Source organism: Periplaneta americana, chromosome 8, assembly GCF_040183065.1.
Source record: "Periplaneta americana isolate PAMFEO1 chromosome 8, P.americana_PAMFEO1_priV1, whole genome shotgun sequence".
Lineage (NCBI taxonomy): Eukaryota > Metazoa > Arthropoda > Insecta > Blattodea > Blattidae > Periplaneta > Periplaneta americana.
In genome coordinates, this window is record NC_091124.1 from 40,227,169 (window position 1) to 40,251,703 (window position 24,535).

Genomic DNA, 24,535 nt, shown 5'->3' on the forward strand with positions numbered 1-24,535 from the left:
TGATGGAGGGGGGAAATTCGGCGGCGGGGAAGAAAAATCTTTCTTTAAAAAAAGAGCTTCATGTGCGGGGGGAAGAGGAGGATCCCATCTCTGTGTCTTTGTAGGGGGTTGTTAATAGAAGGGGGTACAGGGGGGAGGGGCAGAGCGCCGGGGAAGATGGTGTGCTCCGCGTGCACCACAAGTCTACTAGTCGTCCACCGATCCTTCTCTAGTTCACAGCTCGTCGCGGCAGTCGGAAATATTCGCGCTATTCCGTTCCACTTCGGTGGAGGCTTTCGCTTTTCATAGTGTTAGAAAATTTGAGGGACGATCTTCAGTTGTTTTGCCGCTCTTGAGGAATTTTTTAGTTTGCTTTGCTGCCCGTGATAAGATAACACATTCACAATGGCCGACGTAGAAGTTCAAATGCAATTCACAACAACGGAAAGGAAAGTTCGGAAGGTGAAGAAAACGAGCAAGCGACGGGAAAGCACCGACAACGACGTCACCATCACAGAGGTCGAGAAGGAAAACCACATCACCAACGACCATGGGTATGTGCTGGCTTCGGGCTAGGTCAATTGGATCGCCGTCACTTAGCGACGGAAACAATTGCAGCTCGTAAACAGTTCAATCACGCGCGCCACATGCTTCAAACAGTTGACTGCTTTCTAATATGTGACATCTAATTTTTTGTAAACAGTGCTTTAATACTTAAAAATCTGAACTTTCATTAATTTAAAGTTCCTAATGTAAATTATTTAAATGGAAAACTAATTTCTTTTTAATAACGAAATAACTTGAAATGCAAACTTATATTAAATTAAAAAAAAGACTTCTAACTTCATTATTTTTCTAAAATATATAATTAATGTTAATTTTTCTAACACGTAACATTATAAATGAAATTTTTAGTAAATTATAAAGAAAAACATATAACTGTTATAAAAAAAATGTTGGATTTTTTGTAACAAATTTCAGAATATGCTGTAATTATAAAACATGTATAGTTAAAATGATTCTCTGTGGGCTTTAGTGATAACATCTTCAGCTACAAATCCAGCAGAACCGGGTTCGATTTCCTACAAAAAAAAAAAGTGGACATTTAGGTCTCTCGCGCCGAGACTAGTTCGTGTCCCTGTCCTGGTATTGTCATGAGTGCCGATCTTGAATAATCTGATTTCTTCTCCTTGCTCTTTCAGAATATTCATAAGAGAGCTTAGAACGAACCACTGTATAAAAATTTGTTTTCGTACAGTTGCCAAATAATGGAGTATTTGCACATATAAATAGCCTAATTCGAATACAAATACAACTTTAATTTAGTCTTGAATAAACTAAAGTAAAAATAATTAAATATGTGTAATTTGATATAAATTTGGGGATTTCGTTAAGGTTTGAAATGCAAGATGTGTGACATTTAAAAAATATTTTGTTTTTCTCAAAATACAGATTAATGCGTATTACTTTCTTCTCTGACAATAACATGTCATATTTGTTCCTGCCGCCAATAATATCTAATGTTTTCATAAAACATTACGTATAAAATATCTTATTTCTCAGAAACGTTTTACAATGACTTGAAAATACAGTAATAATAACTGACATATGAATCCTCTAGATTCAAAACCCACTAAAGACCATTTTCTTCAGAACTCAGTTATGCCCACAAATTGCTTGCTAAGAATGAATTCTAATAATTTATATACTTTTAATTCAAAAAGCCACTAAATTTAAAGCAAAAGGTTTGTTAAAATCACTGTTAGGTTGAAAATTCCCTCTATTTGCCACCAGTTACTGTCAAATTCCTTAGTTTGTGAAAGTGGATATAGAGGATTTTGAATCTATAGGATTCATATGTAGAGTAGATCTAGCAATAAATTTGTATTTCGATGTAGTATTGCGGTAAAGTTATTTTTTTTTAAATCTCTGAGATCTGCATTTCGGTTAATGGGAATGGCTGTCTTAAGATTGCCTTTTTTTCGATACATATCGAAAATGAAATATCGGTACTATTTAAAATTATTATTATTATTATTATTATTATTATTATTATTATTATTATTATTATTATCATCATCATTATCATTGTTAATGCAATAAAAATTAAATTACATTTCTAATAACGAGTTAATACTGTGGTTATTTATCTTATAAATGACTCAAATTGGTCATTATTTGTGAGTGTATTTATAATTTCTCACGGCCACATAATGGACTTTAAGCCACTTGTAATATACAGTGATTTATGTTATCCTAGTAATAAAATTATTATAATTATTTACCTCCGTATACCTAATATTAGTTTGCCATAATAAGTTGTTTAAAGTCCCAGCATGATGTAAAACATCCTTTGTTGCTAAGTTACCGATGGATATAAGTGACATCTGTTTGTGATCAAGTTTATTTCATATATGAAATAATGAGCTATTTCTGACAGTTGCTAAGAGTTTGATAAAAACAATACACTGTGTCATTAAGATAAGATAAACATATTTTATTTTCTTAATTAATATTTTATACCAGAAAATGTAGGTCTATTAAATTTTTCCTGATTTTATTAAACTAATAATAATAAAAAAAATATTGTGTACTTGAATATGCTTTAATTTGAATTTAATGTTTCATATAATGTCAAAAATATCAAAATTAATATTAAACAAAATTAATATTAATTTTACATTTAATGCTTGCGATGAATAATAATAATAATAATAATAATAATAATAATAATAATAATAATAATAATAATAATAATAATGTTTAAGAAGAATTTAGAGATAAGGGTATATTCAGAAATGACCAATAGGCCTAATTGGGCAATGCTGTGAGGAAATCTCTTTCAAAGCTGTCCTGCCTACTGTGAGTGTCTCCATATCGTTCAGGCACGGAAGTCATTACCTTTGTTTACTCTGTTATATACGGGTACTGATTTTACTTGCTATTTGGTATTACATTAATAAACAATGCATTTTTTAATTCTCTGATAACTGCCATATATCGTGCAGTTTACTAAGTAGGCCTGAAAAATGTTAGTGCCAGTCATATCTACAAAATGTGCTATAAATAATGTGCACATTTTGCTGAAAATTCATGCGTTACTCTAAAAGAAATGTAGCCACTGTAATTCTGACGATAAAACTTTTTTTTTGAGAGGTATTCTAATAAGAATCAATTCGTAACTCTTCTTATTTTTTCACTTCACATTAATCTGCTTAAATCTTGAAATCTTGATTTTGTGCAGTCAGGTGCAAACGATATCCCGAATGTAGTACCTATGTGGATTTTTAGTACAGTGAAATGAAAAGACAATTTGTAAATAATGATAATTTTATTGCGTGAAATATATAATACAAAGAAATTGTAAATAAAGAACATTCTAGCACTCCTTTGAAAAAGAGTGGCCTCATGCTCATTGGAGGATTCGATAAATAATAAAGTTACATGCATAAATTACAGTATAATAAAATCTAAAAAATTAATAATTGCTCATAACAAATTGCTTACATATATTTTTAAATTTGAAACTCTTGATGTCTGGCTTAAAAATTTGACGTCCTAGACTAGACAATTTTCAGACGGTCCAGAATGAGTCAAAATGCAGCCATCGGTGGTCTAGCGGTTGTCATGCTGGACTTTGGGTCCAAGATTCTGTGGTTCATATTTACGCGAGGTCAATGATTGTTTTTTTTCTCGTAGTAAAATCCTTGGAATGGATTCCTTCAGGAGAGAAATACAAGTAGGAAGCATTTTTCGTACATTTACGAGAGGTGAAAGAACTCTAAACCCTGTACCTGATGGTTCCAATCAAAATTTGTCGGTCATTCCTGGCCCACATAGAAATTTTGAGGAGCACAATGGTCTCATATCAGTGACCTTACTGCCGTCTCCCTTTTTTTATTCATTACATTCCGATTCAGTTTAGCTATAATGAATTTCACTTGCTACTAAAAGATTCTGTTAAATTAATTACTAACTTTTATAAAAAAAAATATAGTATAGGCAATTTTAAAGTAATATTTTATTTTTATTATATACAGAAATTTGTTTACGTCTTTCTCGGAGGCAAAATGTACCACATCTATATTCTAATGCAGAGGTTAAGAAAGCATGCAACTCTACCTCCTTGCCCCCCATTCGCCTTTATGTCACCTTTACTTTTACAGAATTTTGTTTCGTATTAAATTTTTATTCTAGTGCGTTTGGTTTTGTATTCTTAAAAGCACGATGCGAAAAAATTGCATTCCTTTTCTTGTGCCATTTGATAATCGTGTCATTGTTTGACGGTGTCCATTCACAAAGTCTTGTAGGACGCTGCAGCGTACAAGAGAGAATGCTGCTGTTGTAGTGTTCAGAACAAAACACTGTCGCTTTTTTTTAAGCAGGGTCGAAAACTTAATTCATACGTCGTGCCAACAAATTCTTGGAATTCGTCGTCATTAATTAAGACAATCAAAACAAAGGAGTTTAAAATAGGGACGCAAGACAGGCAGGTTGCCACCCGCTTCGGTTCATTACTTCGTCTGCATGTTGGATAGGTCACTAGCTTCATTGTTCATAAAAAATACTATACGAGACCAATGATGGCTCTCTTTTCCATATACATTTGTTATACAAGATGTCCGACAAATCCCACATCATAGGCGATATCATAAAATTTGTAGTGTGTGGAATTGTCTCAACGAGAACTTACATAATCGGTGCATAGAACGCAGAGGACCCAGAGAGTGGTCTTCAAGGTCACCAGACTTAAACCCCCTTGACTTTGCCTTGTGGAGTTATCTGAAGGAAAAGATGTACGATGTGAAGATTCCTAATCTGCAGCATAAACGAACACGGATCAAGAAAAAGTGTCGTGAAACCACCGCTGGTATGTTACACCGCATTTTCAATAGCATGAAGTTTCACTACCAGACATGTTATGAACTTGGAGGCCCTCATGTCGAGCACATGTTATAATTTACCCTATGATGCGGGTCTTGTCGGACACCCTGTAATAAGAAATATACTAGCCTATCTGAACTGAATGGGCTTTTGAAAGTAACGAATGCAATTATTGGACACTGAATTAAAATGTAAACTAATATTTTAAGCTATAGTTTTGAAATAAATATAAAAACTAAAATAATATTACATATATATGCAATTGTTTCCTGAGTGTAAAAAGACAATTTTTATCTTCTTTGAATTTTCAAAAGCATATTTTGTATTGTCAATTATTATTTATTAAAACCAGCACATACCCATTACTAATGAGGAAAGGTACATATTACGTTTTTATTATTTCTGAGTGTGCATTTAGTGTTTTAATTCTCTGGGGGGTGGACGAATGGGCTTAAGTCACTATGAAAATTTTACAGGAGGAATTTTTTTAAATTTAAACAACTACTGTGACATGTTTCGGCTATTTCATTATTTCCTTTATTTTTGACGTCACTGGTTTTAGGAAATGGATTTAATGAAGGAATGTAAAATCAAAATTTTATAAAATAATGACTTAAGCGCTTTTACCCGCCCACCGGAGAAATTTTGTTTTAGTGGATATGGTTACGTATTTATTCACTTGTTTTCATGTATATGCATTTTTTTTACTCCAGCACTATAAACAGTATTTATCGTTAGTAAAAATCGTGCATAATATGCCACATTATTGTACCAGAGCCGTAAAATGTTACCATGACTTCTATTATGACGTCATAACTTGTGCCATGATAGTATTTATTTAACTAGTGTATAATCTTGGCAATTATGACACGAGTGAAATTAAGATTATTCTCGTGTTACATATAAGGTTTTATGCTATTTTAGCATTAAAATATGTAAAAATTACTGTTATAGATTTACAAAATGTAATGTTATGACGTAGTAGAGACATGAGTCCTGGATATGACGTAATATATTCCATGGTTGCTAAGTAACCGCTTTTAAGACAATGTTATTTTGTTGCTCTTTTGAAGCTTTTTCTTATAGGTACGTTGTATAAAATTGTGTTGTGAAGGCGGTGATAACGTCATAGAATACTAGTTGCTAGGTAACCTTTCTGACAACGTTTCCAGAATTAGACCAATCGTTCACGATTTATAGCGTCATGACAAGCGTGTTTTAATGCTAGGAGTGTATAAAGTTAACATTATGAAACTATTTGCCGTGCAATATTATTTAATATATCACTGTTGTCATAGCAACCCGTTTCTTCATAGATCATGATATCGAACTACCCATTATTACAAATCTGGGAACAACTGAATAATACCCACGGCAGAGCAATGTCGATAGTCGACGTTACTTGCTGGCCACTGGTCACCGGGCCGTACCGAGCCGTGCCAAACAAAACACAATCGAAATGGTGGTAGTAAAATTCGAGACTATATTCTTAAATAATTCACTGCATTAGTCAAGTGCAAGACTTCTGGCTTCTGTTGCATTCAAACAATTATAAAATACGATAATTTGGTCCAGGGAGCATCCGTTTTTGATGCAAAGATAATTTGTTTGGCTTGTTTCTTAAATAAAATTACGAAATGGCGTTCCTGTGCTTAACATTTAATAAAAAAAGAAATATAGCAAAACTGCTTTGTCTCGAGACTCTCATCTAAGTCACGTAATCTACTTCAATATATTTGCGCAAATATACCTTGTAGCTAACAGTGGTGCTATCTCTCAGTAATGTTCAGAACGAAGGAGGCAGATAGAGAAAAGAAACAAATTTCTCCCTCTAACGACGCCACACACCAACGTCGTGTTCTTATGTTGGCGAGATTGTGTATTTACTTAAATTTGGTGCTAAACGTAACGGCACGGTTCAAAGATACCGTGGGAATTCTCCAGTTTAGCTCAAATCTGATGTTATTTCTTTATTAATTGTTTTATAATGCTGGTGTACAAAATGTAACGTATGAAACGCGTTTATGTTATACAGTTATTGCAGTCGTAAAAATTGGGAAACTCGCTTCGCTGGTTCCCTAAACATTGACTCGTGCCATAAAATGTAACATTATAAACTTGTTTTATAATATGCTACTATGTCTTTACTTCTCATGTTTTTTCCTTGTATTAAGGAATTTATCGTAGCCATTTTAGGAGTTGTTTCATATCAGTTCGTTTCGATGTTTTGAACAATATAGTCGTCCTTAATCTTTAGGCAAGAAATTGAACAGTTTTATTAAGTACTTTATCTTAAATTTTGAGACTATTTAATTATTTCCGAAATTTCGATCATGCATGACTGTTATTTTTTGTCGCAAGTGGATTCTTTAATTTATTTTTAATTGGTTATTTCACGACGCTTTGTTAACTACTGTGTTTATCTAGCGAAAGATGAAGATGATAATGCAGGCAAAATGAGTCGAGGGTCCAGCGCCGAAAATTACCCAGCATTTCTTCTTAATGGGTTGAGGGAAAACCCCATAAAAACCTCGATTAGGTAACTTGTCTCAACCAGGGTTTTAACCCGGGCCCATTCGTTTCACGGTCAGATATGCTAACCGTTACTCCACAGCGGTGGACAAAATGGGTTCTTATAATAGGAGTTATTATAATACAGTACATCATTATTATTTGAAGTTTTTATTTACCCTGGTTAAAATTTGAATTAAATGCTAAAATATTGTAAAATGCCTCCTGCATTAAGAATGCGTTTTCATTGATATAGGGTAACATTATTTCATTTAAGACTGGTGGAACGTATCTGTGTTTCGTATTTACATTCGTGTCAACCGTTGTAGAACGACACCTATTCACGCTGAGAAGATGTGCATTATGACTAGGGAGCGGATTTTTATGTGCTAAAAAATTTAAATATATTTATTTTTATGTGCTAAAAGTACGAAAATATTTGCTACAAAATATATATATTTTTTTTTAATATGACAAAAATACCTTACTTAGCTTGAAAAAAAATGTTACTAGGTACTCAGCAACCACACTTGAGTATCAGTTGCTAGTTAGTTGTCCGAGAATTGCAGTGAACAACAAAGGTCATTTCCAAATTCTCCATCACAAATGCATGCCGATTATCTCTGAACAACGACTTATACTGTGAAAACGATCTTTCCACATCACAGGACGTCAGACGTGCATATTTAAAGAAAGGAATGTCACAAACACATACACCGTCAATTTCACCTACAGGCACACCCTCCAATACTTGAGCAACTTTACACTTTTTTTTATACACTGTTTTGCCGTGAATGCACACGTGAAGCAGCGGCAATGTGCTTGTTTCCAGAGAAATGTTGGGTTACCTGAGAGCTCTCATCTGCACTTACTGATTTACCACATGGTTGGCAAAATAACACTTTTCCGTCGGTAGCAAAAATGTTTTTAAATTCATCTACATATTGCTGTAGACGCGATCTTAAACTCGATTTGATTTTAGGCATCTTAAGAGGCTAATATACACACGTCTTAACGTAAAAAAATGTTTCTAGCTACTGACTGCCACTTTCGGAGAAAAGCTTCTTATAGCAACACCACCACGTCTACACTACGCAGCTTATGCTTATGGTCCGATAACGGGGAATCACAACAAGATGTATTTCCTCACTTCATAGGCATGAGCGAGAGGCGAGAGATTTGTTTAAATTAAATAATGTTTATACCCGAGCTCTTATCCGTTGTGTTTCACAAACAAAGCGCGGAATGAAATCATCTTCAGCAACAATAAACATTCCTAATTATGTGTTGCAAAATCTCTCCTTCTTGTCCATGTTAATTTATTCTCATATAATAACACTGATATGCTACCTAGCAGTCCTCAGAACTTGAGGCGATAGATACTATTACGAAAATGGATCATGGATACACCACACAGCCCATAGAAACACGAAGCAACCAAGAATTCTTAAAAAGATAACGTATTTCTGAGTGATGTAATTGATTTAGTTTTAAAATATTTAAAAGTTCTTGTAAAAAAATTATTTAAGTAAAGAAACTCCAAGATTTATGTGTTTATAATAGATTTCCTGAAAATATGTATTTACATAATTTTTTTGTGAAAATATGTGTTTTTATGTGAAATAAAATTCGGGTTTTAAACTTGAAACTTGACATTCGGAATTTTTAACTTTGTTAATTGTGTTTTATCACACGCAAGAAAAATATTTAATTACATAGGAATCCGCTCCTTAATTATGACTATAGAGGATTTCACTTTAAGATAAAAGCATTGAGCATATGGGGCTGTTCCATCAAATGATCAGTTTCCATAGAAACGCCTAGGCATACTTACCACATAGCTTGTGCTGTACAATGTATTAGGCAAGACCCATAAAACCAATGCTTTTTTCTTAACATGGAGTGCTCTATAGCATATTTGCCAGTATGCAAAAACGCATTGCTCGTCTCACCTGTGAACAAAACACAATGCCTCGCCACTTTCTCGATTCAGTTGGATATTTTCTACTACATGGTCCTCAAAATTTCGCCAATGAGCACTGTTAAAAAATTGTAGGACAGCCGGTTTCGATAGACTTCGGAATACAACTCCTGTCTGATGCGGTCATAATGCTAAAATAAGCGATAATTTCAATTACTTTCCTTCCACAACAAGTACAATCTGATCCGTTTGGATATGGATAATATTAATTTATTATTATAAACTCTTATGATGCTTACTTACTTACTTACTTACTTACTTACTTACTTACTTACAAATGGCTTTTAAGGAACCCGAAGGTTCATTGCCGCCCTCACATAAGCCCGCCAGCGGTCCCTATCCTGTGCAATATTAATCCAGTCTCTATCATCATACCCCACCTCCCTCAAATCCATTTTAATATTATCCTCCCATGTACGTCTCGGCCTCCCTAAAGGTCTTTTTCCCTCCGGTCTCCCAACTAACACTCTATATGCATTTCTGGATTCGCCCATACGTGCTACATGCCCTGCCCATCTCAAACGTCTGGATTTAATGTTCCTAATTATGTCACGTGAAGAATACAATGCGTGCAGTTCTGTGTTGTGTAACTTTCTCCATTCTCCTGTAACTTCATCCCGCTTAGCCCCAAATATTTTCCTAAGTACCTTATTCTCAAACACCCTTAACCTATGTTCCTCTCTCAGAGTGAGAGTCCAAGTTTCACAACCATACAGAAGAACCGGTAATATAACTATAAACTCTTATGATAGCAGGAAAAATTTCTTGCTGGTTATATTATGGTTAAAAGATGACAATCAACAATGCATAATCTGAAAGGACAAATGAAAATCATAGATGATTAAAATCAACCGCGGGATTGTGTTCTTTGGTGTGCTAAATTTCAGAGTGTTAAAAGAGTTCAAAGGGAATTTCGACGTGAGTATGGTGTGCGTAATGTACCTAAATACGATTCCGTAATGTTTCGGTATCGAACATTTGTAGAAACAGCTTCTGTGTTTAAAAAAAAAAAAACATGCAGGAGGTCGCAGGCGAAATCCAGTAGCCTACGAGAAGCAGATATATCTTGGCTTGGTCCCCAAACTCCCAAGATCTAACCCCTCCTGACTTCTTCGTGTAGGGTTTTGTTAATGACATTGTCTATTCACAGGAACATCGATGATCTGAGAGTAAAAATTACTCAAGCTTTTCAACAAATCACCCCTCTTATGTTACAACGGACATGGGCTGAATTGCATCACCGTTATGAGTTTTCAGGGTGCGCAATGGGGGTTATGTTGAGCTCTGAGGAATCTCCCATCTTTCAGTGTTGTATGCACGAAGTTTGAACAAATAAAGTTCAATAGTAAATGTTTTACGGTGTTTTTATTTTATCGATACCCAAACGGAACACCCTGTACAATATAGCCGTATGTAATACAGAGTTCTCGACTCTGTTTTCCTTTCGAAAGAAGTCTTGCTAAGAATTTAATTGTCTTAAACTTAATTATCTTCGACCAGGGTTCATCTCGCGAATTTCGGAGCACGGCAAAGGCGGTGACCACTAGACCACAAAAGAGACAACAAACTCACAACGAGGTCAGCAACATTTTCTAGGTGTTTAAATGTTAACTCATTGTTCTGATTTGCGATTCTAGGGCAACGGGAAGGTGTGACATTCCCAAACAAAGCTCTCTTCTTGTGAAATAGGACAGAGCGACCTTTATCACGCAACCTTTTCTATATTCACGAAAGATGCACGTAATACGCAGGTCGATTTTCATCTGTTTCGCTGACGCAGACTCTGATATCATTTGTCATTTTTGACACGAAACGTACGTTGGTATCCCTGATGCAACAATGTGTTATCTTGAAACGCAGTCATCTTTTGTCGCAAATCCTATAATCTTCTTTATCTGTGAAGTGCACTCGAAGATTCTGTAAGTAGAGATTTGTTAAAATAATAATGTTACAATATATTGCATCTCTGAGAGAATGGTTCGTTTATTTCTATCCCTGAGCGTTCTTTGAAATAATTTTTAATTTTTTCAGTAGCTAGTATTAAACAGTAATTTGAAAATGCTATCCTAGTCTCATTCTTAAATTTATGCATTAACTTATAGGTTATGCCATTTTTAGCGTCTTGTTTTGACTGTAATCACTTCCAAAAATAAACATACAACTTCAGTTTGCCCCAGTAAATGGTTTAACTGAAGTTCAGCTTAATTCAGGAGATCTTAAATCTTCTTTATGCGTAGGCCCTACCAGTCACCCAGTTTATTATTTTAAGGAATTGGAAGTCAGAGAGAACATTCGGAACGTCATGCGTGCCACTACTAAGTCACAGTTTTGCTATAACTTTTATTATTGAAATCATTTTTCCCGAATGTGTACGTATATAGAGACAACAATATGCGTTGTATGATTTTTCAGTTTCGAGCATGCTTTGTTATAATGAAATAACGTAGATTGTAATTCTAACAGTCTCAGAAAAAGAAAATTATATGTACGCGCTTTTAATATTGGTAAGTTAGGACCTATCCGGATTCCCTTAATATGGCTAATTTAATTTATAGATTTATTTTCTAATTTTCGGCAAATAACGAACAATTTATTGTATACAACTCGCACAAAAGTAGCTTCATTAACTCGTGGGTCTTAGATCACTCTCTCCAATCGTGATCTAACTTGACCCACTTGGTAATAAAGCTTAATTTTTGTTCGCCGTTATAATCTAATTATATACTATAAACTAAGAGCGTACCAAATTTTATATCGATAAGGATATTCCATTTCTCTCTAAACAAAATCGGGACATCTATACGAAATACTAGCAAAAGGAAGAGAATTATAATATGCGTTAAGAAACAAGTTGCATTATTAAATCGAAACAAATAGATCAACCTATAAAAGTAATTATTATAGGTTAGCATTTTTATTGGACTAGTAGCAAAATAAGGTCAAACTGTTATCTGTCTTTTTTAACATTATTATTTTTTAACCTTCCAGAGTACCTAATTTGAAGAGATGTCAATTTAAATAACCTGTATATATGTGATTTATCGATGACAGTTTTCCAATTTTTGCTAAAAAAAAAATACGTGCCTAGCGATTCTGTATTAGGAAAAAAACAAGAAAGTGTGACTCCTCCAGGAAATTAGGGACATATGGAATTCCTATTATCATAAGATCTTCTGTAACGTAATAGCTATTTTGCAATGTTTTGGTAGCAACAAGATGGCGTCAGGTCCATCAAACCGGCTTCACTCCGTCCAATGGTATTAAGATGCTAGTGTCTCCTCTATGTATTCTGTGCTCGTTGGTTTAAGGGGAGAGGATGGTATTTTTTTTAACTTTTTTCCAATTTGGTGTAAAATATTAATTTTTTGTATGTAGAGAGCTCATAGCTGTGGCAACTCAACCAAATAAAAATATTCTGGAAAAAAAATTATTTGGGGGCTCAAATTTGAAAAAAATGTACCCAATGCAGGATTGTACTAAAACCGATATATCTAAACCGTTTTTAAAGATAGATTCAAACAGTTTTTGCAATGTATTTGCGAAAGCATGTTCTACAAACTGTCTTTAACAGAATTTTGATATTAGTCCCTACGTTTGTAAAATAAACAATTAAAATTTAATTACAATTTTCTGATTTCCTTTCCTGCAAACAAACGGACGTATTTTTAAAATGAAATCAATTAACAAAATTCTGTTGCAGAGAAAAGTTTCCTAATAGTCTAAAGAATGTGTGTTCTAAATTTCATGCATGTATCTTTAATAGTTCAGAAATTATATCCATTTTTTTCTGGCAATGTAGCAAAAAAAATGAAGTTACTGGAAACCGTTAAAACCGGGCTTGTGATTTAAAAATCCATAGTGCAGGAAGTTTAAAAATGACTTCTCAACATCCGATAAGGGCACAAATACCCACAAAATGTTATGCAAGGGGTATTTTAAAGAAAAACATTTTTTTTAAATTTAATTTGCCGGAAACAACAATAAAAGAAGGTGAGTGATTTGAAAATCCATAACACAGGAAGTTTTAAAATGACGACTCAACATCCGATTTTTTTCCCCCACCAAAAAAATACCATCCTCTCCCTTAAGCCCCATAAAAAGTTATCTAAGAATCAATAGTTATTTACGTTACATGATCTGATAGTGAGGTTTTACGTATGAGTCTTGATGGGAGACGGACCGGAATTTCTAAACGAATACGTAAAACACTTTCGCCCTTGTAACGTACAGTATTTTATTTCATACCATATTGCATTTCCTTATTTTTATTTAAATGATATTAAGTGAAAGAATCGGTACCATTCAACAATAAAGTCAGTAGATGAAATAATCATAGAGGGAGATTTAGATGTTGAAATTGATATTCCAGAAATTATTTCAGATAAATTCAATGTTGTAATTGAGAAACTTATCTCTAGCAAATCAGAATTAAGATATAAAAAGCAATATGAACAATTTTGATCTTGGACAGGGGAGTTGGTAGCATTGAACAATCAGTCAATAGATGCAATAATCATAGAGGGAGATTTAGATGTTGAAATTGATATTCCAGAAATTATTTTAGATAAATTCAATGTTGTAATTGAGAAACTTATCTCTAGCAAATCAGAATTAAGATATAAAAAGCTATATAAACCATTTTGATCTTGGACAGGGGAGTTGGTAGCATTCAACAATCAGTCAATAGATGCAATAATCATAGAGGGAGATTTATATGTTGAAATTGATATTCCACAAATTATTTTAGATAAGTTCAATGTTGTAATTGAGAAACTTATCTCTAGCAAATCAGAATTAAGATATAAAAAGCAATATGAACAATTTTGATCTTGGACAGGGGAGTTGATAGCATTCAACAATCAGTCAATAGATGCAATTATCATTGAGGAAGATTTGGATGTTGATGTTCCACAAATTATTTTACATATTTATTTGAAGTCATAACTTGTATTGCCCATTTTTTAACGCGAATTTATTTTTTTATCATTTCAACTTCGATTTCCTCAGTTATATTATGCGTTTGAGAACTGTTTATTCCGCACCAATCAAACATAGGGCCTATATTATTTTTGCGCCAGATTGGATTCAGATCGTGACAGTTAAAGAATGGACATCCTTTACCATGTTCAAAATATGTATATCCTTCAGAGAGTAACGGTGAATAATGTTTTTGTAAAGAAGAAATCCCAATAAAACCGGTGGGTTCCATTGTACTCAAATGCATCCAAAGAATCAATAGGCAACTTTATTGGTATAATAAAATGTGCATGGAAGTGAATTGTTCATTCTTGTCCTATTCATTTTATTTTGTTTTTGCTCCATTTTTGTCGGCATAGATTTTTGTCTCCATAGTCTTGCATATCAATGGATTTGCCACTAATATAAAGACAGATAGGATAATGCGATATTCCAGTGAGGTAAATGTTACAAACAATACGTTTCACAAAATTAAGTGCTTTAAGCTCTACTTTCTTACTTCAGAGTCAGTGTAAAATAAATTAATTGAATAAAGCTTAGATTTTTAAGATAGGTCTACGTATTTTTTTAAATTTAGTAAGTACATATTTATCTAATATATCTTTCCAATTTAAATTAAATGTAATTAAATTTAATGTAATTAAAATTAAGCAAATTATTTAGTTCCCTTTTCCTTTTTTCCTTTTTCTTAATTTCAATGTACTATTTATTCATTCCAACTTATATTCTGTTCTTAACTCGATTCACTGTTTTTATCTTCGTAATTATCCCTGTTTTGCAATATTGTATTGGTTTTGTATTTTTATTGAATCTTTATTCCCTTAGTACAAAATAGTTATTTATAGGACCGCTCTCCGAACATGAGCTTGCTCAAAAGGGTGTGCCTTACGTAAATAATACATAGTTGTTTCCGATCTCTGATAACGAATTTGAATGACATCATATGTGTCAGGAGTCACACGACAGCTGAAATGTGGCGCGAGGTGACAGACCAGTAGTGAGTGATCTCATAGTCAGAGTGCACGGCGACTCACAGCAGAAATTTCCAAGATATTCGAGCCCTTTTGGGAGGCATACATTACGACCCTTTTCAATGCGAAGTACAGTTAAGTGAAAATAAAAGAAGCCTGCAATAAACGAGGTTTCGTTATTTCCAAGAAAGGCATATTCTGTGTACTTCATAAGATTGGTAAAGCTCGAATGGAATTAATTTGTATCATCTCGTGGGGTGCGGCGACTTGTGACGGGGGTGGATTTGCTTGCTTTTTCCACTCCTATGATTTTCACGTAACTGTACTTGGCATTGGAAAGGATTGTTATGTACTCTTCCCAAGAAGGCTCGATTTTCTTGGGCATTGCTTCTGTGATACACCGTGCACTCTGATTATGAGATCACTCACTACTCGTCTGTCACCTTTCGCCGCTGTCGGTGTGATTTCTGACGCACATGACGTCATTCAAATTCGTTATCAGAGATCGGAAACAACCTTGTATGTAGGGCCTACTTATTTTGTATTTTAGGTAGCCATAAGTAGGTACTAAATAAAAATACTACATTTTGGCTACATACATATTTATGTACGTGTTTCTCACTTTCACAGTAAGTTACATAAAATCCGGGCTTTGCTAATAACTGAAAAACATAAGACGAAAGACACGACCACAAATTACCTTCCGCAATATGAGCTCGAAACCTATCTTTGAAAGTATGTACACGTACTCCAACCACGAGAAAGTCTCAGGGGAATGAGACGCAGCGGGGTGATGCTGTGAATGAATGTTGATGTCATAAGATGTCATAAGGTCACACACGTCAGTAGACGCATCTCCATTGGCTATCTCTCAAAACACTAACGGTAACACTGATATACACATATTTATATTACCCTAGTTACAAAATTAGATCACGGTTAATTTCCTGGTCTTTTAATTCCTCCATACAGGAAATAGCATATGCAGGAGAGCGCATGTCTTTTAAACTGACGTTATAACTGTAATATTAGCCTATCCATCTACTTCGCTCCAATAGATGACGCAATAGTAAGCACATTCCTTTCACGGTTAATCTCCTGGTTCGTAGTTTTATGTCCAAGGGCACTTTCCTATTTTCCGCCTCCCTCAATCTCCACACACGATGCATTTATATCTTAATGTTGTCTATCATCCGTTATCTCCTTCTGTCCTGAACTTTTTCCCCGTTCACCATTCCTTCCAGTGCATCCTTCAGTAGGCAGTTTCTTCTTAGCCAGTAGCCCAGACATTTTTTTCTGTTTCTAATCAGTTTCATCATTATTCCTTCTCCCACTCTTCCTAGCACAGCTTCATTTCTCATTCTGGCTGTCCATTTTACTCCATTATCTACATTTTTATTCCTTTCTCTTCACTTAATCGTAATGTCCATGCCACACTCCACAAGAAGCACTTTACTAATTTTTCCATAGATTCGCAAAAGATGCTCCTTTTTCTATTAAAAGCCTCCTTTTGCTATTGCTATCCTCCTTTTGACTTCCTAGCAGCAGCTCATGTTACTGCTTATAGTAGGCTTACACCCCAAGTATTTGAAGCTGTCCACTTGTTCCACTGCCTTCGTGATAAAACTGAAAGGGAAAACGAATGTTATATCTTAATGAATTCATTATTATTCGTATAAAAATGGGAGTATAAATAAGGAAATAAATAGTTAATTTAACATAGTCAAAATCTGAAATACTTCACTGTGGTGTTAATTTCAAAATGAATACAATTCCGTATTATATATTATTCACTACAATTTAAAATAACTCATTCGCATCATATTGGTGTGTGAATCGTTTCGACTGTCAATTGCATTGTTGTCTGGAGACTAGGCCTCATGGAATGAGGAAGCGATTATGAAGTAGTTAACGAGAAGGCTCCGCCTTGTTAAATTTAAATGCGGGGAGTATAAAGACAGAAATTAAAAGAAATATCGAACTTTTATTTCAAATTCCAAACATCCTTACAATCTCAACCATGCTCACAATAACAATCACGAACAGCATAAACGTTACACGCAATTATCGGGATTCGTATATTAGGTCAAATAGTGTGGAGGCTTAACATTGGGTGCAGTGTGAAGAGACGTTTGGACGCGAGCTCATTAATAATTCCCTTGTTAGTACAGTTCATACCCCGCCAGGAAGATCTAGCTTTCTGAAACTGCATAGAACGGAAATTTTCTGAACGAATCGTTGTTATAAAGGCTGCTCTCAGACACGAAACACCTGCGCTTAAATAAATCAACATGATGTATTCCTGAGTACAGGTGAAACCTTTGCTCAAGAAAAGAGGGCGTTTTCCTTTTCGCCAGACACATTTGCTCTTCTCTTTTGTTTGGGCTCTCGCTTCTGTGTTGACCCAGCCTTGACCTATTGATGGCGGAGTGAGGCAAATGAGAGCGTTATCGCATTAACATTGGGCGTGGCCTACCCTATCTTACATACCTAGGTGCACGGGGGCTTGTATTCAGATTGATTAGAGTTGGTCCTAAAAAATTGTATAGCTCTTTTACAGTATCAAATGTATACCTTTCCAGGGGTCATTTAACGTGATACTGGTGTAATGCGATTTCTATCGATTCCGTGGCAACGAGAATTGTTAGATCGTCTCATTAGTAATGTTTCTTTTTTTTTTTTTTTCGTTGTTGGTAACTCTATAGCATCTATTAGATGCTTTATGGTTGTGCTAACAGATGGAGATACTTGTCAACAATGTGACGCTGAAACGTGTGTTCAGGTTACTGCCCAGCGACAGTCCTGATATATTTTTATATCTGTGATGATTAGTTAATTAATATTAACCCAGCACACTCGCATTCATACAAATTTCCATACTCTAGACACCCAGGGAATTCTTCTTCAAGAAAAATTCCCGGGAATCGAACCCGGGACCTCCTGATCTGGAGCATGCTGACCAACAGACCACGGAAGCAGTCTTTTTAATTGTTTTGTAAAATTTTAATGATTTTCTTTTAGTTGGGCAGTTCATTTACAGAACGCTATGGTTATTATTGCATATTGTGAGCTTGTGACAGTCAGTTGTTAATACAAAAATATGTTGTTGTTTTCTAATGCCAGGTGTTTGACAATAAAGTCATTTGACCTCTTGAACTCCAATATTTTTCAAAGGTATTATCATGGCCAGCCACTGAAGCACAGATTTTGAGGTGTTCCGAATCCATTTCTTGGTTTGAGTTGCACAATGGGCAGTTAGGGGACTGATATATTCCAATTCTATGCAGGTGTTTGGCCAAACAGTCATGGACTGTTGTCAATATAAATGCAGCTACAGACAATTTTCGTGATAAATCGGGAATTAATAATAATACAAAAATATAAAATGGTGATAAAGTTTGAGATTAGAGTCCTTCTAAAGCGCGGCTTGAAGAATATGTGAAGTCGAGGGTGAAGGTATCGTTAGTGATCGTGTAGTACAACGATAGTTCATTAAAGTTTTACTATTTCGTGGAATACCTAAGGTATGGAATATTGAGAATACACGTAGAGTTTTGAAAGGAAATCCACAAAAAAAGAAGTAGGTACTCGTATGTTGTCAGAAGAATTTGGTGTTTCAAAAGATACTATACATCGCCACATTAAGTCGCTTAGAAAATAATACAGAAGTTGTAGATCTGTACGTCATAAATTGACACCAGAACAGGCTCAGCACAGAGTGGATATCTGTCGTCATCTTATCGCTAATCCCATGGATGGTAGATTTATCACTAGACCGCGGGAGTGCGGGCCCTAATACGGCGATTGCAGTTGTCTATGCAGACGGGTATAGAGTATGACGTAAGTCTCTCTCGGCTTTCGCCGTACTGTTCCGTGCATCGAACCCGAAACATTCAGAGTGTGTTTAGCTGTCATACTGAAGAGTTGCGTGTGTGAAATGACACATATTACAATGCCTAATACAACTCGTTCACGAAGTGCAATACTAAACAATTTCAGATTATTACGAACTAAGAAGTATTATTTTGAAAGAACTGTAATAGTAAAACGCACAAGGAAAATGTTGAACGCAATTCAAACAAAAACCAATCGAGTTCAAATAGTGGGTCACAATTCAATATAGTTTTATGTAACCTGGTACACACAAACATTCCATTAAGAACTTTGGACTATCGCCACATTAGATCATTTCTGGTAAAATACACAAATCAATATATTTTAGAAGCAACAATACGTAAAGAATATTTACCAATTTCGTACCAGAATACGATTGCCAAAATTCGAGAAAGCGTGAACGATCAGAAAATATATGGTTTCAGTTGATGAGTCTACAGACGTCAGTGGTAGATGTGTGGCAAATGTGGTGGGCGGTATACTTTCCGAGAACTGTGTAGGGAAGAAATTTGTGCTAATTTCAGAGAAACTGGAAAAGGTAAACCATGCATCTATTGTGCAAATCAAGATTTCAGGTATAACTCTCTGTAAAGTTGATTCGAATAATTTCGAGGGAAAAATTGTTCCGGAGCCGGGTATCGAACCCGGGACCTTTGGTTTAGCGTACCAACGCTCTACCACTGAGCTACCCGGGAACTCTAACCGACACCGATCCAATTTCTCCCTCTATATCCACAGACCTCAAAGTGGGCTGACAACCGTCAAGCAACCACAATTTAAGTCACACGGAGTTAGTGTGCACTCGAAGTTGGTTGCTTGACGGTTGTCAGCCCACTTTGAGGTCTGTGGATATAGAGGGAGAAATTGGATCGGTGTCGGTTAGAGTTCCCGGGTAGCTCAGTGGTAGAGCGTTGGTACGTTAAACCAAAGGTCCCGGGTTCGATACCCGGCTCCGGAACAATTTTTCCCTCGAAATTATTCATGCATCTATTGTCCAAGTTTTTTTATAAGGCTGTGCGCCTTTTATGGTCGGAAAGGATTAAATATAATAATGTACTTCTTTTTGTCACTGATGCAGCTCCATATATTATTAAGGCAGCAAAACAACTTAAAGAGCGGTATTCCAACATGGTGCATTTAACCTGTCTAGCGCACGGACTGCAAAAATTCCGTCGACATCGCATCAATTAGATAAGTACGAAATGTATGATTATTGTAGGTATGCAATTCATATACTCAAGACTGTACTTCTGAAGCACGCACAGTGAGTTGCTTACCTGAGAGTTCATTACACTCGCCAAGGAACGCTCCAGTCATACTTAACTTGACGGTAAAGTGCCCGCACTCCCGCGGTTTATTTATCACGAATATTGTCACATGTGATGAAAAATTTGTATTTTACCGCAACACTAACACCTCGAAACAGTGGTTCTATCCCCGCCAGCCTGCTAATGTTATTCGTCTTTATTTCCTTCGTACCTTTGCTTTTCTTATTCTTGTTAATTTTTACCTTATTATACAGAGTGATTTATATAGAAGTGACACATTTCTGTCATTAATTGTTTCAAAACGAATTGTGCTAGCGACAACTTATTATACCTAAAATGTAGAGGAATTTTGGGAGATTATTTACCTCTATAGCAAATGTTGTCCGGCGTTGTCAAATCCGGAGATCTCGGTGGCCACAGGTACCTGGAAATTATTCAGTCGTCACATAACCGGATAAATGGAACCATGCTTCATCTGTGAACCATGTGATGGACAATATGGCAGGATTTTGCTAGCACAATTCGTTTTGAAACAATTAATGAAAGAAATGTGTCAGTTCTATATAAATCACTCTGTATTTATCATCTCTCACTTCTGTTTATTCTTTTCTGTTTTTCATTTTATTGCCTTTGGTATATTTGTTATATGTGTGTCTTATTCTTCTCTTTGTCTTCCCCATTTCTTTCCTCATATCTCTCTTTCATTTCATTTCCTTTCCTTTGAGTAATTCTTCTTGAGCTTCTCCTGATAAATACGCCTCTAAGCTTGTGGCTGCAGTAGGCCTACTGGATGTGGGAGTCCCGGTTAGTTTTACACGTGTTCATATCTACGACCACAAGTGCAGCGCGCAACACGGTAGTTAGGTCTGGGAATGCGCGCCGCTGGGACGGTCATCGCCCTGTTAATTAAAAGTAATACCCAACCCACTGCCGGTTTATAGGCGTCACTATCTAGTCACGTCAAGATACTCTGCAGTAACCAGGGACCATTAACTTGACAGGTCGCTTATATAGGTCAAAGTTATAAATTTCATTTCGCAACTAGCAGTTTGCGTGTATTTGATAACTTATCTGCGTTCGGTTTTTTCTGCTATTCCTAATTTGTTTAATATGGGAAATTGATTTAGTCACGCTTTAATTGTTAGCAGGCAGAGTGCTATGTGAATGGAATTTGTTAGAGCAGCCAAGTTCAACCGTAACTCGTATACGTGTTAGTGGCATTTGAGCTCTGAGCACCCCCACCTCCTTGACTTGAGGGGAAAGGACTTGCCAGCTGTCCGTTCCTTAATGTGATATTCACACTAGTTCATTCGCAGGGGCGGAGACCTTGTGAGTTATTGTACTTTCAATGACTTATCCAAAGACGTCTAGATATTTATTTCATCATTCATGGGAATTTCAATATTTGTGTGCGAGATCGTGCTTGTTTCCGCACAAAACCAATCCGCGGAAAGTCTAAAATTCCACATTCAGTATTCCCAACCTAACACACATAACAATTTCCCTCTTCTTACCGCTTAAGTGACATATTGATTTTACTGCTTTAGGCTTTTAACATATTATTTTTAGAGACGTTCAATATAGTAATAATTATAAATTGGAAACTTACCACTGCAATTTCACCTAAATTGCACTGTTAATTATTGTATTTAAATATTTGCAAAAAATTAAGTAAACTCTACAACTCCACTAAAGTTACTGCATTCGTGATGCAAGTAACATTAAGGAAGCCGTGAAAAAATCAACAAGATTCCGGACTCATCATAGACTGGGGGGAAAAAAAAGACAGACGTATATCACGGCCTGCTGGAGTATAGTAAATACAGAAAACATTTTAAAGCAACAATGTTGAAGATAGATATTTTTGTTTTCCAAATTTGCCGTCATTGAACAGAAACCAAGATGGAGATTTCATTGCAACTAATTATAAACTCCTCTTTCAGGTATGTAATAAAGGATCTTCGCACAAAATAATGTACGATACACGAGCGGTATGTTTTCTTTCAATTCTCGGAAATTGAAAAAGCTCAACTACGTTTCGCGTTTTCAAGCTTTTCCTCGAACATGAAACCTTCAACATACCGCTCTTGTAACGCATATTACTATTGTCTGACAATGATAACGACCAAGTAAAGTGTTTCATTTGTACGAAATATTTGTTAGTTTTTAGAAAAATATCTTGATATTGTAAAGTGTGTGTGTGTCTCTAATGCCTACCCAACTTCACTTTGCATCATTCGGGTTCCGTATACTGCTGATAGATGGCAGGACTGTGACCTATTTTCAAATTGCACACCACTTCGACGGGCCACGTTATGCATGATGTGTATCTGTGAAGAGTTATGTCGTGTACTAGGGTAGTGTATGTTAAGTGTTCGTGTAAGTGTAGTGTAGGGAATGGGTGAGGATGATGATGAAGATGAGGAAGGGAGAAGGGGAACCCGGTGCCGGCACGTAGTCTACTCCTTTCGAATAGCACCAAGGGTGCCGCCAGGCTTAACGTCTCCATCCGACGGACGAATCACTATCAACAGTGACAAATGCCTTCTCTCATATAATAATAATTGTACCCTTTCTAAATCCGCCTTATTTTTACTTAACTCACTGTAATACAAAAACGGGTTATAAAAAAGGAAATTGTGGGCGTATACAAAACAATCAACGTGGAAGTTGTTACCTGTACATTTACTAAATTACGTCTCCACCTCAGATGTCGTCCCCAGCTCTCTCTCTAAACTCAAGGGTTGCTGATTGAAACCCGGGTTGATGGATTCATGGGGACGCAAAAATCCGGAGCGCAAGTCCTCCGGGAGGGACTTTAAGTCGTGTGTCCTGTGTCGGATTTTTCCGTCACGTTGAAGACCTCCAAGCTTAATGAGAGCCTCCGGACCATATTTCTCCTCACTCACGTCCTAGTAATAGGTCTACCTTAGTTGCATAGGCTAGGTGGCTTTTGACGCGATGAGCTTACCACTTGTTCCTCTGCCCCTGTTAACATCTAAGTGTAACTGAATTCCTTGTAGGTACTGAAACCTCCGGCATCGGAACGATCAGTTAAATACATACATACGCCTCATTTGAATTGTGTTAAGTCTTAACGGTAACCTTACCTGCAGAAGAATTAGGAAAACCTAGCCATCAGTGATTGGGTAAGCCATTGAAGAGAAAAATAGAATTCCATACCTTCCAATACTCCCGTTCCTTTATCGTTTTATTAGGCATTCATAAATGACGGGGCGTGTATGTCTGATAGCTTCAACGTAAATATATTGTGATTCATTTTCCTCAAAAGTGAACATGGCACTTAGATCCTTATTTACTTCAAGTATTCAATATTTATAAGAGAGTATGTGTCACCTTCATGACACCCTTTTTTTACCTTATCCCAGAACATAGGCGGAGAGAGAACCGTTTCCTTTGGGGGAGGGGGCAAATCAAAACCATAGAATCCCCATATAACGGGGTTATAGGGGACATCATTTACCTCCTCCCCCCCCCCCGTTATAGCTTAACCGTGGTACAGTATATCGGAACATAATCATTTAATAAAGATATTTTCGGGGGCATGTTTCTTACAGAGTTACATTCATATCCGAGATGTTTCGGACCGAGTTGTATAGGACTTGAACTGTAGGACTACTACAAATTATAATAGGACAGCCCACACCTGTGGAGTAACGGTTAGCGCGTCTAGCTGCGAAACCAGGTGGCCCGGGTTCGATTCCCGGTCGGGGCAAGTTACCTGGTTGAGGTTTTTTCCGGGGGTTTCCCTCAACCCAATATGAGCAAATGCTGGGTAACTTTCGATGTTGGACCCCGGACTCATTTCACCGGCATTATCACCTTCATCTCATTCAGACGCTAAATAACCTAAGCTGTTGATAAAGCGTCGTAAAATAACCTAATAAAATAAAAAAAATAATAGGACATAACTTGAAACAATCTCTCTCTTTTTCTCTCTCTTACAGAAACACATGCATACATCAATACAACTACGTAACAGTGCTAAGAGAAACTTTTTTATATGAAGCTTACCTTCCTGAAGATATATGAAATGTAAACCTTATTTT

The 24,535-nt window shown here is 35.8% G+C and overlaps 1 protein-coding gene and 1 non-coding gene across 7 annotated transcripts in view; one reads left to right on the forward strand and one right to left on the reverse strand.

Annotated features, from left to right (window-relative positions):
* Lmpt (four and a half LIM domains protein limpet) overlaps positions 1-24,535 on the forward strand; it is a 964,594-nt gene that overhangs the window by 760,164 nt on the left and 179,895 nt on the right. The gene's annotated exons all lie outside the window — the stretch shown is intronic.
* TRNAS-GCU (transfer RNA serine (anticodon GCU)) lies at positions 19,821-19,892 on the reverse strand. The gene has a single exon. It is a non-coding gene; the product is annotated as a tRNA-Ser (tRNA).